Source organism: Pelecanus crispus, chromosome 7 (genome assembly GCF_030463565.1).
Source record: "Pelecanus crispus isolate bPelCri1 chromosome 7, bPelCri1.pri, whole genome shotgun sequence".
In the NCBI taxonomy this organism is placed as follows: domain Eukaryota; kingdom Metazoa; phylum Chordata; class Aves; order Pelecaniformes; family Pelecanidae; genus Pelecanus; species Pelecanus crispus.
The window spans coordinates 23,384,744-23,399,235 of NC_134649.1; the positions used below are offsets into that span (position 1 = coordinate 23,384,744).

At 46.4% G+C, this 14,492-nt stretch overlaps 1 protein-coding gene across 3 annotated transcripts in view; it reads left to right on the forward strand.

Moving 5' to 3' along the window:
* The window catches only part of LOC104032474 (potassium/sodium hyperpolarization-activated cyclic nucleotide-gated channel 4), a 113,104-nt gene that overhangs the window by 32,071 nt on the left and 66,541 nt on the right, over nucleotides 1-14,492 (forward strand). The gene's annotated exons all lie outside the window — the stretch shown is intronic.

Consider the following 14,492-nt stretch of genomic DNA (forward strand, 5'->3'; position numbering starts at 1 on the left):
AGCAATCTGCAGACAAATAAGGTCTGTTTAAAGACATAAAAGTTTGGTGAAGAGCAAGAGCCCCACTACCCTGCCATTCCCAGGGGAGTTCCAGTAGGCAGGGTGAGTTGTCAGGCATAATGTGTGTGAAGCCACAACCTTGCAAGTAGCTTGAAAATTAATAATTTCTTCCTGTCTCTGTGCTCTCCAAAGCAGAGAGAAAGCTCTCTGCAGCTTTCTGCACGTCAGGAGCATATTTTCAGGACAAGGAAAACTGGTCAAGGCAATTTCATCTTTCTTCCCATACTTTCTCTTCTGCTTTGGAGCAGAGCCTGATGCAGAGCGTGATCTAATGCAGAGTGTGCTCCTGGGAATGTGAAGGGAAAGCAGCCATGCAAGTCATGGCTAGATTGCACCGAGCTGTCAGAACACTAATTCATGATAGAGCCGAGCCATTTCCTCTTCCTGGCATCACAGACTCAGAGGGAGGGCACTGGTGCATACTTTACAAATTTCAGGTTTCATCTTTGTGATGTTATAATTTGTGAATGTCTCACTTAAAGCAGAGAGTAATGTCTTGCTGAAGTTTGGGATGACGTTGTGCAAGGTGCTGTACAGATGTATAGGGAGAGAAGGCTACAGCCCTGAAGAATTCACTACTAGGTTAATTTGCTTCATAGCACAGGCAGGCAGGAAGTGCATAGAGAGATGCAGATAAATAAAGCAGAAGTGTCTTTCCCAGTGTGACTTAGTAAGTCAGAGACCGAGCAGAGCAATGAAATATCTCCAGGTCTGTTGTCTTGTCCCTTGGTTGCATTGCTTCCCTGTCCTCTAATCCAAGAACACTCAGGAAAGGCGAGTTGGTGGCTTAGGCTATTGTTAAAGTAGCTCCTTCATACCGATTTACATGTAGCCACAGCAGTGCAGAGCTCCGCACTTGCTTGTCTCTGCTCCTTGACTTCCTTTCCATAAGGTGGTTAAAGAGGATTTAAGTATATTTGCTGTCGATTGTACTGAATTTGTTTTAAAAAATAATGAAATGAAAACAAATTCCCCATCTTGCTTCTCATAGTGTTTCACTCAGCAGCCATTTCTAGTTTCAGTCTCATAATACAAATCAGTGGGGCATTTTGCCCTTTTGCTGGCTGTCATGGGTACCAGAGGACAGCACAGCCAGGCACTCTCTGGATCCCCCCTGAAGAACAGACTCCCTGGAGTGATGCATTGCTGCAAGTGGAAGGGACAGATGGTGTTGGATTGCAGTTTGAGACTGCAATGCAGACACTGTTATGCATTGCAGTGCCCAGCAGAGCAAACATGATAGTCTTTTTTTCAAACAGGGCTCGACCCAAGCAGCAGTTTCCCGGAGAGAGTATGACACTAGGAGGTTTTCCACCTTCTCAAATGGAGGAAGGAAGCAGAGAGAAGGGGCGAACCCTTGTCATTGGTGCAGTGCATGCTACAAAGCAACAAGGAGACAGGGAAGAGAAGTTCTTCTTCATCTTTGCATGGGAGTAAACAGTTATGCTCCCTGGAACCACACTGACAGTTCTTTCTTGCTCTTACTCTGAAGTGCCTACAGATGATCCATCTCTGAAAGTTCACGTCCATCTTTCCTCACTGCACAGATCAGCAGTGGTATTCTGGAAGTGTTAATTCCTGTAGGATGCAGCAGTGTTGGAATAGACTTGCTCTGGGTGTACGCAAGGGGCAGGCTGCTGTGCAGAGATAAAGAAGGAGAACTGCTGGGAGAGGGGATTGCTGAAGACTTCTGTTCTCCTTTGCTCCCCCACACTATCCCACTCTATGTCTCATGCTAGGTAGTTTCCTTCTCTCATAGGCTCTTTGCATATGATCAGATAAGCTAAGAAAGACTTCTGAGTAGGGCATGCTGGTCCACTGGAGAAGAGTATGTGTGCAAACTATAGGAGTCTGTGTAGGGCAGTCTGAGGCAGAGTTAATAGAGGTGGATGGACTAGTCAGAGAGGGTGCGTGCTGTGTTATGTCTGGATAGAGCATCCCCACTCACCTACAGTGAGCTTATGCAGTGACTTTTGATGGAGCAATCACTGCTGCCATGGGCAGCTTAGCTCCTTGCTTATAACTAGTCCTGAGACTCTGGGTCCTGTATGAGGAGGAGAGGGGGATCCAGTATACACAGAGATGTTAATCTACTTACTCTGCCTCCTAGATGAACATTACATCTGTGCATTAGTGTAACTCTGAGTGAGTCCACGGATAAGTGGTCACTTCCTGAGTTCACAGTGAGCATCTCTGTTTCTTCCCCTGCAATTGTCCATGCTCTGCATGAATTTATCACTCAACCTGCAGTGAGGAGAGAGCAGCCTTCTCTAAGGCTGCAGTGCTGTAAAACAGCCAGCCACTCATCAGTTCCAGATCAATGCTAGTCGTGAGTCTGTGGGCTTGAGAGCCAGTGGTTTGAAGTGCCTGCACCATTCTGGCCCAGCAGCGGACTACTCTGACATCCTCCTCCAGATCTGAAACAAGTGCTTTGGGGACTACAGTTGGGCAAACACCCTAAAGAAAAAAGAAAAGAAAAAAAAAAGAAGAAAAACAATCTAATGCACTCATGTCCACTGGAGTACAAAAATAAGCTTAATTTCAAATGTAGCAGTTTCATTTGCATTATCCATTTTGCATGAGTGGTCCAACGAATGAATTTACCAGTAGGGCACAATATAAATAGAGTCTTTTTGAAGTGTCTGCCGTATCTACCCTGCAGTAGGAAGCTTGATTGCAATGTAGGAAGGCATACTTGCACTAGCTCAAGACTAGCTTGCCTGAATATCATATTACAAACTTCAGTGTCTGGTAGTTACCAAGTCCATGAGCAGAGATCCAGGAAGGCTGGCATGGTCTGTGTCTGGAGCTGTACTGCCAGAGTTAGAACAAACATGGGTGCTCCAGTCATGCCTTGGTCATACCCAGGGAAGCTCTTGTCATCTTGGCCTTTGAACCACCCCAACAGCTCTTCACGGTGAGCTGTGGTTCAGGGTGAGCTTCAGGGTTGGTCTGTGGTTGTTGACCACGTGAAAATGGAGGCTCATTGTTGCTCACAGTGTCAGGAGTTGGGCCTTCACACTGTTGTCACTGCTGTTCAGAGAAAGCAGACTCTGAACGTTAACATCCTACAAACCTTATCCCAAGGTCACCCAGCAGAAAGAATAAAAGCAGATTAATACCATGTAACGCATATACCCAATGAAAATGAACCAATGCAGTTCAGATTGAGTGTGTTAAACAAAAAAAAAACCTCTTTAGGTTTTCATAGGCAAAAATTATTGCATTTTTTTTTTTCCTCAGAGCAATTTGCTGAGCTTTCCCTTCATTGTGCACAGCATCTACCCCCATGATTGGTGCCAGGATGCAATAACCTGTATTTAAGATCAAACTGTATTGACTTATGAACAAGGAACATTTATTGGGACAACAGTAAAATCCTACTCCTATAAATTGGTTTCCAAATAGCACATAGGCTTAGATAACCAAAATATTTTTATTTCAGCATCTATGTGAGGGATTATGATGGGAAGGAAAGGAACTAACTGGTTTTAATATATATCACAATGATAAGATTATCATGAGAGGATTTTTTTCAGATTTTTGTCAGAAAAAAATTATAGTTTTCAATTTTGGCAGCTGAAACCTGAAAAAAAGGACAATTTGGTGATTTTCAAACTATTACATCAATGAAAACTTGAAAACTTTCCAGAATGCTGCCCTTTTCTTCCCTTGAGTTTCCATATTGCACAGAAGTTTTTGAACGGAGGGAATGCATCTTCTCAGGTTTGTTACTGGCCACAGATTACATCATCTGAAAGATTACATCGCTTTAAGAAGATTCAGATATTCAGAAAACTGATTAAAAAGCTAGAGGGCCTAAGTGGAAGGACTAGGAGAGAGCTTCCAAAGACTATGAGAATATGGCTCCCAATTGATTTTTGTTTTGATTTGAACAGCTAATTCCCTTAGTTTCTTCTGACCTATTTGTAGCCTTCCTTAAATTAAATTAAAATAACATGGCTAGTGGCCTGGGGGATGTAATGTTAGGCCAAATCCATAACAGGATCCTGAGAGGGGAGGAGCTGGGCAAAATGATTGTTCCCAAGTAGCACAGCAGGGTCCCATTCCATGAGCAGTTCAAAATAGCTTAGCAGACTTTTTATCGATATGATTTGCAATTCTGTCATATTAAATAGCGAGACAGACCCATGAGAGTAACTCATTAAAACCTCTGGCCACCCTTGAGTAAAATCAGACCCAACAAATACTGGTAATGTGGCAGGGAGGGGGAGAATGGGCTGGGTTTCTTCCTAAATTTGCATTACCTCATTTCTGAAGGCAGCATTATCAAGCATTTGTTTTTAATATTATTACAGGAGCTTATTAGAACCATAATGCAAGTTACACTAATTTGCATTCTCACTGCACAAATTGACCCAAAACTCAAACATCTTTTCTTTCTAAAGAAAATCCCGCTGCATGGAAATTGATGGCAAAAACCTCTTGTTGACATATTAGAAAAAGGTCCTTCAGGATTTTACCACAACCTTTTACACTGAACTGTTTTCACTTGTGCAGCACAACATCCTTGCAGAGGGAGGACAGACAACAGAAGGAAACAGATGATTTCCATTCCTGTACAGACATTGCATTTTCCTCCACTTGCCCGTGAGCAGCTAGCGATCCATCCCCTGCCCTGTGCCATGTTACCTTTCAGGATAAAAAAACATAAAAAAGTTTTTTGGTGGAGTTTGTTTTTAGCAGGAAGTTCTACTGCTATAATGCAAATTACATTTCCCACCTGGGCAATGGGAATACAGTTTCAAAGAGAATATCATAAAAAATGGCTTATAATGAATTATAAAGAGCCAGGCAAATATTTGAATAGCTGCACAGATACAGAGGTTACCATAAAAAGGAAAAAGCCTTTTATTTTTTTTACAGTCACGTTCCGGCAGTGCTTAATGTGTCTTCTGTCAACATGGATGGTATGATAGGAGGAATAGATGGCTTGGGGGATTGGGATTACAGCATGGAGCCATTTGTCTCTAGGTCAGTAGTTCAGATCCAGCTTATAGCAAGTGAAAGTAATTGCTGTCTCATGGATGGTTTTTGTCTGATCTGTTCTTAGTAGACAGGTGCCTGTGTGACAAAATCATCCAGGGGGCTGGCCCTGGTAAGCCTCAGGCTCCCCGTAGCAGCAAAAATGGGGTTAAATTCCCACACATATCTGAAGTGATGTTCCCACTGACCAGGGTGTAAGGCGTGTTAATAAGGGTCTTGCCTGTGCCCAGCCTCTGGTTCTCTGTGTCACAAGGGCCGTCAGTCTGGGCTGTTGTGCTGGGATGGAATTATAAAGGTTTTCAAAAGAGGTAGACTGATCTCCTAATGATCTCTAATCCCTGTGATAGCTGGTTGCTGCTGCAGCCTTCCATTTTCCTCTCCCCTCAGACTCCTCCTAGCCTACTCCTTACATGCCCCTTCACTGGACACTCTTTGCCTTTCTCTTGGGGAGGTCACGTCAATGTATTTCTCTGCCAGCACCATCTGCCTGCAGCTCAATGCCCATATCTTGCCAGCTGCCTGTCATTTTTCTTCAGGCCATTGTTTCTGGAAGGGGGGTTCTTGCAGGCTTTATTATTGCTGTTGTGTTATAATAACAGAGGGTCCTCAAAGGACAAGTGCTGGAGTCTGGCATGAGGAGATTCCTCCTGCAGCCAGTGTCATTTTCTAAGATTTAATACCATGGAGGCTTTGCCCTTTATTGATGAGTCATGCTCCAGCTACAGTGATGTAGGGACCCTGGGCCCTCAGCGTATTGACACAGTCTGCCGTGTTGCTGTCATATAGCATCACGCCATGCTTATGGAGGGTGTTGTGACCTACATCAAGTACATCTATAACAGGAAGAGGGGTCTGGAGAACCCTGTACTCTGACTGCAAAGCTTAAGGAAAACTTCTGGGAGCCTTCTAAATCAGAGAAAAATCCTGTGAGCTCAGAAACAAGGAAGGACAGTGCCCAGTTCCCTTAGATGTGTAGAAACAGAGATTCATACCTCAGCAGGGCTGTGCCCCGTAGAAAAAACACTGTGAAGACCAGCCTGAAAGGCCTGTACCCTCCATGGAGCTGGACTTGAGCACCTCAGGTTGTGTATGTGCCCCAACCAGCCTTCACAGTGCTCTGCATATCCAGGGCTGAGCCTTGTTTCAATATATCGTATTGTGTATATGTACATACATATAGTGCTGGTGTTAGGAACAGCTGATACTGCTTTTGAAGCCATTCAGAGGGAGATTCATGTTACCATTTGGGTTGCTGATCCAATGCCAAACCTGGTTTTGTCTTTCAGCAGTATTGGAATCATGTTCTGCCAAGCTCACCCAATACTTTAAGGGCAATGTGTCTAAGGTACGTTAGCCTTGGCAAGTGGTGGCAAATTAATTGCTCCTCTCATTGAAGCTTCTTCCAGGAAGGCACTATTGATTGCATTCATATCAAGTGAAAAACTTTAACGAGGTAGCTGAGGAGAACAGCATTTCCTCGCCTCACTTTTTGTATTTAGCAAGACAGGGTTGGAAAGGAAGTGCCGAATCTGTAAGCTGTGTGAATGAAGCAGGAGCTTGGCCCAAATAGGACCGTGGAAAAAAAAAATTAAGTTGGTTGGTGGGGAGGAAGAAGAGGGGATTTGGGAGTGTAAGAAGGAACATGGCAGTGTGGAGTGGCTTTTTCCCAAAGGAGATTCAAGTAAGTTACTTCATCTCCCCACAGGGCATCCTCATGTGCTCTGAGCCAGTCACTGGGCAAGGGGAAGCGCCAGATGGGGACCTGAACAGCTGCTCCTGCTGGAGCTGGAGTGAAAGGGAGAGCAAAGCTCTGCCAGCAGGAAGAGAAAAATACCCCACTCACAGGGATAATTAAGGGTTTAGATTCTGGAAAAGAATCTGTATCTGAACAGCTGTTTAGATATATGTGTGGTTTCTTCTGTCTGGTTTGCTTTGCTTCTCTCCTGCCTTGAAGCTAGTGGGTGTTCTGAGGCACCACTGGACACCAGAGGAATCCACGGTAGTAGATACCTACCTACTTTATTCTAGTAGGTGGATGGGGCTGGTGGGAGAGAACAAACAATTATCAGTACACCTCACTGTCTGTAGACACAACACCCTGTGGCAAGTGCTGTTGTGTTGTGGAGCTCAAGGCAGAGCAGAAGCCTGAATCCCTCTCCCAAAAAAAGCTCACTAGGATGGAGTGCAGTATTCAGACCTCAGGCTCCAGTACCACTGGTAGATAATGCTGTGGGTTGAAGAACTCATGTGCGTTTCCATGCAAACAGGGTAGCCGAAGGCAAGCTCTTGCCTTTCAAAGGTGCTGTGCACTGAGGAAGGGAGATAGGGCAATGTCAGCCATGCAGAAAGGTCAGGACCCATCCTGCTGGCAGGGCTGCATGAAGGCTCAGCAGTCTGGAAGAGCCTGACCCTGGCCAGCCTGCCTGGGGAAAGAAGGAATGCTCTTCCACAGAGCAGCAAAACCTGAGGCCAAGCTTTGGCTCTGAACAATTCTCACTTCCACTCTAGAGAAAAAGTTGCCAGCTACAGTGCAAGACTCTATGCAACACACCATGTGTGGGACATCAGAGCTGGAAACGCCAGCCCTGAGAACGTGTTTGTTTTTCATCCTCTTTTCTTTTTGCCGGAAATATGTTAATGCAATGCAAAACAGCCTTACTTTTCCCATTAGTGTGAGGTGAAAGGAAGAAGTCACCTTTCTCGGGAAGGACAAGCTTCACTCCTGAGCAAGGCACAGAGAGGTGCGAAGGTTTAATGGGCAAGAGCCTTATTGATGAAGTTATTTTCTGAGCACTGCTGTGAAAAGAGCTGTTTCGAAGACAGTTTCAGGACATGCAATTATCCAGTTTGCCAGCTTAATGCATTCAACTTAACCTCATTTTTGTGAAGCAGAAATCAATGTGGTAACTTTTTCAGAGCTGAGAGATGACATTTTATTCTTGCTTCTCTCATAAGGATGCATATTTTTAAGCTTCCTCTTCTACTTTAACTCCTCCCTCTCCCAGTTTTGATTAAGCGGGAATACCCCAAGGGCTAGAGAAAAGGGTGAGACAATTTCCACATTCCTAGAGTCACATTAGAATGTAAATGTTTCTGAAATCTCTTTGCAATATAGGCAAAATTTTCCTTATTGCCGTCTTGGAAAAGGACTTGGACGTACATGTATGTCCTCAGTACGAGAACCTTTTTATTCATTTCATTCAAGCACCACTTCACCAGGGAAGAATTCTGATGTGTTGTTGATGGTGCTGATCTTCACCCCATCTTTTTGTTCCAAGGAATGCGTGTTGCCTGTTCTTTGCTCTTCCAGCGTCTGTCACCTTTTTGGTAACTATTCCTCCCTTGTGTCTTCTCCCCTTCCTAAGCAAGAAGACCTGTAGAACTGCAGCTGTCGGAGCTGTGAGCTGGATAATACCTGTCCAGAAGGTCCTCAACAAGAGTGTGCCGTAAAATGGAAGAGAGTAGGGTAATTGCCCTGCTTTTCATTAATATGCCTCCTCTCCTACCCCTGCACTTCCTGAAGTGGGTTGCACCACACATACAGTGTTTTAGTCAAGTGGCACATGCAAAATCCTTGCAGACTAAAGGTAAAACTGTACAACAAAAATCTCCAGCGCAGGCTTACTGTGCCGCCACCTTACCCATCATGATTCTCTTACATTCAAGAAAGTAAAAGTACTTTGCTTTTTTGATTCTTTCAGGTAAACATGAGTTGTACCTCTCCCCCTTCCCCTGATCAGCGGCCTGTTACTGGGGTTTTTTTAATCATAGGAATTAAGAAGAACATTTCATTGGGGCTCCTTGTTTCAAGCTTTTTGTGGTGGATTGATGGCACAAAGAGCAGAGCAGCCCAAGCCCACCCCAAGGCTCCCTGAGCAACTCAGCGCATGACTCAGCAGTGCTGCTGTTGGATGCACTGCAGCATCGGAGGGACGGGTGGTGGCAGCCAGCCACACACTGTGCAGTGCTGAGCTCGGTCAGCTGCAGAGGAGCCTGGTCCATGCAGCACTCTCAGTTCTCAATGCAGTGGTTCTCTACATGATCTGGTTCGTCAAGAGCAGAATGCAAGTGTATATGCTTGCATATAAAAAGGGAAAGGGGAACAAAGACTGTGGTCTTTGGCTTTTTAATCTAAAGACAAAACTATTTTCCCTGACAGTGTAAAGAAGCAATGGTGGCTCTATCTACCTTGGCAGAGTCATGTAGTAGGCAGTTCCCCACTGAACTGCTGGTGATTGTATCTTTGCCATTTGGTCATCCAGTATTTATGAGGGAGAAAACAGAAATCAGGGAGGGCCTGATCATTCTGCCTTTCGTGACAGCTGTAAGAAGAAAGTGAGAGATGTGATCTGAAAACAGAAACACCAGAATTATTCTTCTAGCTTCCTTCTGGGCTTAGGATAAGCCACATGCCTGTAGTCCCGCAATGTTCCTTTCCATAAAATGAAGATAATAATGTAGTCACCTCACAGATCTTAAACAGCTGCAGTTCATTCATGCTTCTGAGGTGCCATCAAGGCCTGGGATCTGCTCTGACGTAGACCCTGAGCAATCCCTTGAGATATGACATAAACATATACTCCTCTGCTAAGTACCCTTTGGCGGGTCCTGCCCCCAGGGCTAGGGGGACACCGTTCCTACTCTTCTCTAGAAACAGAGCCCTAACCCAATGTGGGACATACATATCTTTATCTTAGCACACCCTACTGCCTCATGTGGCTTTTCAGTATTCTGTGATGTATCTAATATCCTCTCCCTTGACCTGCTGACTTGGGGTCATCAAGGTAGATGAGCACAGAAGAGGGTGGTATCATGGTTACTCAGTATCTGTGGTCCCTGAGGAGTAGGAGAAGGTTGCGGAATGTGTTTCTTAAGTTTGGATCCACCAGCCAGGATAGATCATCAAGAAAGGATGATGGTCTATGCCGTGTGTGAGTAGATTTGGAGTAGAAGGAGATGGGCTGGAGGGGAAATCTTGAGTTAAGGAGTGAGTCAGGTGTGGGCCAGGGGCTGAAGATAGCTAGAGACAAATTGGAAAAGAAGTGACTTGGTGCAACGCTAGTGGAGGAGAGAGTAGCAACACTGGGCAGCGAGCTCAGGGATGGGAGGTCACTCTGCAAAATGCTGCCCAGCGCTGGCATGTGCACAGAGCCATACCCCAGGGAGCAGGGAGCAGCTGGGAGTCTTCCCTTGCATAGGATCACTTTAGGTCTGGCTCCACTCTCAGTCATGGAGCCTGTGGAGGGTGAACTTTGAGAGAACCTCTCTCTGCGCTGACAGTGACAAGCAATCAAACAAGCAGCAGCAGTGCTTCCTTGTAAACACTGGGAAGAAACTGTGAGGATAATGTCCCTTAAAGCAGCTGACAGGCCTGCTCTTCCTCAAGTCCCTGGAGGGGGTGGAGAGCAGTTAAGACGCAGCAGCTGTGTTTGGGTTTTTTTCTTTTTTTTTTTTTTTTTTTTTTCCACCCAGCAAACTGCCGGGTGTTAATTCCTCTTGATTTGCTGTGTCTCAGTGCAGCCCAGTTTGGAGAGGCTGTCCCTCAAATAGGGCTGATTAGACTCCTCTCCAGTATGCATCACTCAAACATCCACTAATTCCACTTTGTCCCAACAGTGTGACTGGCTTTTCTGATGCTACAAAGAATTAAGCTGAAATTGTGTAGTTAATTGCTGCCGCCAAAGTCCAGAGACCTCTGTCAGGGCCCAGCAGCGATCACCAATGAAAGGTCCTCAGCAGAGAATTAATTTCCAGTCATCCTCCTGTCATCACCACCTGAAACTGGTCCCATCTACTGGGCTCAGCTCTAACTGATTTGCCCAAGTAGCAGATGTACCTAAGGGATATGAGACATGTCAACATGACCACATCACTAAGAAAGCTGTGTGGTGCTTAGTTGCTGGCTGGGGCTAAACCACGACACACCCCTCCCCCTAAATTCACCATACTTATAAATCTTCCCTGAAAAACACAAGTGGTGGGTCAGGGGAATTGTGCCTCTGCAACACTGGAAAGTTGTTATAACACATCACAGAGGTCAGAAAAGTTTGGTAGCAGCCCTGAGAAATGGCTTGGCTGGCAAAGACTTATCATGGCCCTTACCTGCCTTTACATGCCACAGGGATATCTGAAGAGACCATCTACAGAAAGTCTAGCCAACTGCACACTTCCCAGGGGCTCCCTGCAGGCTGGCAATATCTCCCACATCTTATGGGGGATATTCTTCTGGTGGGTTTGTGTAAATGTGTTGTAATGCACTGATGAACTTTGGGTATCGCATGAGCCCAGCACTTCTTCACTCTCCCTATATCTCCCTATATCTCTGTCCCTGCCTTGTGCTAGAATATCCATGGGAGATGCAAAGTGGAGCCATTACTGAGTCATGGGCAGCTTGTGCCGTGATCCCTTTCCTCTCTATTTCCGTATTACTCTTTCATGCATAGAAAGGATAAAAAGGGCTTTCATTTGCGTACAGGTGGAGAGAGGAAAAAAATAGATGTGGTTCAGGTTAGCTGTGCCTTCTCCAGCAGGCTCTTCCCCCTTCCTGCTGGCCTGGCCTGTGGGTGAGCCTTGCTCCTCTGCACTCCGAGCACTTCCACACAGGTCTGTTCTCTGCCAAGAAGCACAGGCATCTCACCAACTGACTTTTTCAGTCGATAAATCACCTCAAGCTTGTAGGTATGAGGAAGGACAGATAGCTCTCTTCCCTCCAGACCTGAAAGACATGTTTGTATGTTGTCTTGAGCATAAGGCAGACCCAGTCCAACTCTGGAATGTGAAAGAAATACGGAGGAAGGCCAGCAGGGCAGGAGGAAAGCAGAATGAAGAAGGCTTCTGTGAAACAAGACAGTAGAAATGAAGGATGGGGAAGGCTTGCTGCATCATCTGGTCTGTCCTGGCACAGAATTGTCTGCTTGATCTTCAAGAGCTGTTGTTAGATAAGTTTTAAATGTGTCAAGTAGCAATACCTTGTTGCTTTTTCTGAGATGTTCATATTGCAGCATTGTCTTATATACTGTGCATGGGATTACTTACTTTCCAATGCAGTAGATTGCCATGCTTAGCCAGGGTCTGACAGTGCTTTGGCCCACAGAGAACAAGTGGGCCAGAGAGTGGAGAGCTGGTCTCCCTGTTGCCAGGGAGAAGAGGTTGGCTTCTCCAGCACGGAAAGCAAAAGGAGAGATCTCTCTCATATCCACTATGAGGGAGAGGGATGAGCATGTAGCAGTGAGCACAGCAGATTGCACCTCTGTCCTGCTTTGCTGCCTTAAACAGCACATCCCATGAATGCCTGTGGGTAGAGTGCAGCTATGCTTCATGGAAAGTTGAAGAATCCTTCCTGGAGCTTGTCTCATGGACCCATGGGAATAATGTTGCTGGAGATGAGATGCAAGTACATGATGCTGCTTCTCATATACAGATTTTTGCCCCTCTCCTTGCCCCCTTCAAGGTCTTTTTAGCAGCTGGCAGGGAAGGAAGAATGCAGGACATTTTAGGAAGATGGAAATGGAAAAAAGCCTTCAGATTCCATCCTGCCTCGCTGTGAGTGCTGAGAATGCAGATGATGAGGTCTGGAGCCAGGCTGGAACATGTTCCTCAGGTCTTTACCTTCTCCTTCCTCCCCCCTTCCTGAGGCACAGCATGCCACAAGCTCCTACAAGAGGTGGTTCCTTTAAAAGGAACTTTATCGCAAACCACTCTCCCCTTATCTACAGCCTTCAGATGTGGACGTACTGCACGGAGTGCTGACTGGAGACCTGCAGCAGCTAGCAGCAGCTTTCCATCTGCTCCTGAAAAGAAGCAGCTCTCTGGACCTCCCTCGCAGCCTGTCTGCAGCAGTGCATCCACTAAACCAGCCATGCACGGACATGGGAGAAGCATCTCTCCTCCTTTTAAAGATTCACCAACATTGCAGAAAAACGCATATGTATCTCTGCTGACTTTGCTCCAGTCTGGATATCAATAGCACCATGGAGGGGGGATCTTACATGTCAGAGCAGGATCATACCCCCCGTGAATACCCATGGGCCTTGGCGAGATTTGCATAGCCCCTGGGGAGGCTTGTACTGCTTCATCTTCCCTGCTCTTTGTATTCAAGCAAACCTGCTACTGTGGGCTACAAGTGCAGTGCAGCAAGCTCCTGAGGGTGAAAATGTTGGACTGCTCTGCCATTTTCTTGTCTGATAAATGTTGCCCCAGCCTGAGCAATTGCCAGCTGCAGGATGTGTTACTCATTTCAGCCTTTCTTTCCTACTTCTGCAGTCTCTGGCCAGCAGCAGCAGACAGAAGGCAAGCAGCCTCAGAGCCCAGTGTTTGACCCTGATCAACTAATGGGGGTGAGGGAAGGGAGAAGAGCCAGTGCTACAATCAGTCAGTGTGAAGCCGTGCCTGTTTTGATTAGCTAGCAATTTTTCTGGTCATTTAGAGGAAAAGTTGTCTGCATGTGTTCCCTCCTTCCTGGGGGAGATGTGAGCTGTAGGACACCACTCCAAAGCTTCCTGTACTGTTTTGGAAAGGGGGAGAAACTATTCTGTGGAGAGATCTTTCAAATAGAAGAGGGGGGAGAGGGTATTTCCACAGTGATGGAAGTGAAAAGACCAAGCCAAACAGGACAGAGCATATTTTGTTCCAGCATGAGGGCTGGGCATCAGCACCCCACACAGTGGCTTCTTGCTCCCATCACTTGTTTGCAGATGGTCCAGAGCTTACCCTGTCTGACAGCTCACAACCAGCTCTTTGGCTCTGAGGCTGGCAGTTCAGTGCACTGTGGGTTGCTTTTTGCAGCCGGGAAGGTGGGAAGGTTGCATGGATGTGCCAGCTTAATTGACAGCTGGCGCAGAAAAGGGGATGTGCTGAGGGATGGGAGTCAGCTGCCAACTCCAGATGACAGCATTGGCATCAGAAAAGAGGCAGGAGAAAGGGCCAGGAGCAAGCTGGGGTGGCGGTGGGGAAATGAGCCTGGGACATAACCATGTGAGGGGGGTTAGTGCATAACTGTGTGTCAAAAGCCTGGGAAATGCGGCAGACCAGGTGGCTGGCTGGGAGGCTTGACTGTGAGGGCAGTGGAGTGCTCTGAGTCCTTGGTCCAGAGCCTCCTGGGAGCAGGACAGCAAGCTGTGCACTTTCCTGCTTACTGACGGAAAGACTCAAAGCCAGGTGCGAAGGGCTAAGCTCTGTACAGTTGGTAATTATAGGAGAGCACTGTCAGACCGTTCACAGGCTGACCAGGGAGAGATCTTGATTCCTGGAGCAGTGGCAGCTGGAGACCATCTGTGGGTATCAGTTCTGGTGGAGTCGTCCTTTCATCTTGCGTTCATGCACATATTTGTGTGTATGGGACTGATAACTTAGAAAAGCCCAGCTGGCTTGCTGAAGGGTGATGGGACATACTGGCCAGATGCTTGTCTTTGTGGCTGGCCTGGCCT